Consider the following 3,320-nt stretch of genomic DNA (forward strand, 5'->3'; position numbering starts at 1 on the left):
TCAAAGGGATTTGCCTCGTACATGCGGTTGTTTGCGTTTATGAAATTGACGCGTGTGCATATATATATATATATATATATATATATATATATATATATATATATATATATATATATATATATATATATATATATATATATATATATATGTACTAGATGAATACCCGCTTCGCCGGGTACGGCTTCGCCGGGAAGAAGTCGAGCCGAATACACCCGGCTTTAAAGCCGGCGCACCGCACGAAGGAAGGGAGATAAACGTGCAAAACACTGGAGAAGAGTAAAAATAGTATAACAGGAATATGGATTGAGCGTTGTCGACAGTGACCTTCTAAAAATAGAAACGGGAATATGGATTGACGCCACACGAAGGAAGGGAGATAAACGCTGAAAACACTGGAGAAGATAAGGAAGAGTTACTGGGAATGGATCCAGAGAAAAACCAAAATCGGTTCAGCGCTGCGCGCTGAGAGCACGTGTTGAAATATCTCATCGAGCAGGTTGTGTCCGGGGTCTACCTGAATATGCTCACCAAATTTGAAACAGATCCATCGAGAACCTTGGGCGTGCATCGCGGACACACACACACACACACACACACACACACACACACACACACACACACACAGACAGACACAAGTCGTATATATATATAGATATATAATATATATAATTTGTGTATACTGGCGCTCCACACCTGAGAGGTCGCGAGGTAATTAAATGCGTCTGTGAGATTGACGCATGTGCATAATTATATGATATATAATTTGTGTATATTGGCGCTCAACATGCACCTGAGAGGTCGTGAGGTAAAGGTTCTTTCCTTCCTTCGCCAGTAAACTATCATGTTAACCAACACAGATCTGTTTAGGCTACGAAATAAAACAAAATATGTGTGCATGTATGCTTATTCCTGCAATTGCCCTTATTTCTGAAAACAAAGCTTGCAAATTAAGTTTTGTTGGGTACTTTGGTCACAGGTGCTACACAGGACTGAATTACAATAAAATGATTCATTTCATGTTATAACAATGCGAGGTTTGCACTCAAAATTACGAGAGAAAAAAAAAGCTTACCATGCAAAACTCAACCATGACATCGCTGCCCAAATCATTGCATGAAAACTACATTTAGAAATCTGATTATTTGACACAAACACTGGCGTGCGTATATAATTTCATGCGCTTTTTGTAACTTGCCCCAGTTTAGGAAAACAAATTCGGAAACAAGGCACACAAATATTGCACTTGGAAATCGCCTAACTTTCCCACAAGACTATACTTTTCAACGGAAAACTATCTTTAACACAGCTTGCTTCTTCCAAACTCTCGTAAATGACACACAGCGAGAGAAATAGTTTAAATATAACAACTAGCGAGATAAACGATTCACGCTGACTAACAGCGAGAAGAGAGATTCATTCTCTTTGAAAAACAGCGAAATCTAGTGAAAATGGTTCGATTCTTTGACGAATTGCCAAAGAAACGGTTTAACTCTTCGACAACTTACCACAAAATGCATAGAATTCTGTGACAATGGTTTGGCTTAGATTCTTTAACTGCTAAACTTAAGAGAGAAAGGTTTAACTCTTCCGGACGGAGAATGGGTTCACTCGCTTTGACGTAACATCTTTGCTTTGACGACGAGGGAAAGAAAAGATTCAAACGCTTTGACTGACGACGAATGAGAGGGAAGATGTAACCGCTTTGAATTGACGACGAGCGAAAGACAAGATTCAAACGCTTTGACTGACGACGAATGAGAGGGAAGATGTAACCGCTTTGAATTGACGACGAGTGAGAGAAAAGGTTTAAACGCTGTGACGACCACCGACGGTGTGCAGTGAAGAAGTCATCAGTCCACGCCGGGTGCTAGGAAAACAAACAGATTTGCACCTAGGGCGTGCCAGAGAGGTGGTCGATTACCTCCCTTTCTCGCCTCTCAGCGCCGCCCTTGACGACTCGCCGCGGCCTCATCCTTTCATCATCCACCTCGTCAACCTTTTGGGGCGGCGGACCTCAAAGAGAGGAATGGAGGAGTGAGGATGGTAGTTTGGTGACTGTCCAATTCTGTCTCCGCATCATCTGCCTAATCTGCAGCCTGTGAGTGCATGCATGCTAACAAGAGAGAAGGCTCGTGAAAATTGTCGTGAAAGTTGGACTCCTGAGCGTAGTAGATTATTGTTTGTATGTTTGTATGTGTGTATGTTTGTATGTTTGTTTGTTTGTTTGTGTGTATGTATGTATGTTTGCTTGTTTGTATGATTGTATGTGTTTTTCTTTCTTTCTTTCTGAAACACGTTTAGGGAATTCCCGCTTAGTGAATCAGAAGTATCGAATACTATTTCTAATTCTATCAAGATTAAGTGACATTGGTTAAGCAAATGGACTTCTTCACACATGGCCCCAAAATACATATTTTTTCTGTTCTGTTATGCAATGCAGGCCAACTCTGGAACACCTTGATTTGGCGGACGCCGCCTCAGGCGAAAACCGTGCATGCAACACCATGCTGATTAGACCTTTTTATGCAGAATGAGAATGGCCAAAGACCCAGTGAATGATGAGAAAAAAAACCGTTGACTGCGAATTCTGACTAATCACGCTGCATACTTTGTTTCAAACCCCCCCCCCCCCCCACCCCCCAAACATTTTCTCGCACAGAGTCACTTGTAGACCAGTGGTTATAACAACTACGGTTTAACCAAGCAGCTAAAAGACTACTCCCAACCCACCCAGCTCCCCAAACTCAACTTATTTCACATTACCTCGCACTAAGTCACTTCTGGACTAGCATTTATGACAACTACGAACTAACCAAGCCAAAAGACTACTCCCAGCCCAACCCACCCAACCCAGCTCTCCCAAAACGCAGCCAATTTTCTACCGGCAGCGTAACCGTAGTTTCGGCAAGTCGGTTCTGATCTACACGGTGTGGTCAAAGCCGAGACTAATCCGCCAGGTAATTGGCGGGTCCTGTCCACTGTGGCCGGTCAAGCGCGTGGACACTTTCATCGGCCGTGCTGGCCATTATGCAAGGGAAGGACACGGGACATCACAGGCCAGTGGACCAACGAGTGGTGTCCACTCTATGCTTTCTCTATTCATTGGACGCTCGTTTTTACGGACCACTGGACGAACAGAAAGTGTGGGGGGATGGTCCCGAGTCTTTTAGAGGGTCGCCGCGAGGAGACTCTGGATATAGAGAAAACGTTGTTGTGCTATGACGGCTTACTAGTGCCAAAACCTGGGGTTACCCATTATCACTTGATAATTACTAATTAACGCTGTCAGTTACTGTTTTCACTCGTTAGTTACTCATTTT

Source organism: Littorina saxatilis, unplaced genomic scaffold, assembly GCF_037325665.1.
Source record: "Littorina saxatilis isolate snail1 unplaced genomic scaffold, US_GU_Lsax_2.0 scaffold_1478, whole genome shotgun sequence".
Lineage (NCBI taxonomy): Eukaryota > Metazoa > Mollusca > Gastropoda > Littorinimorpha > Littorinidae > Littorina > Littorina saxatilis.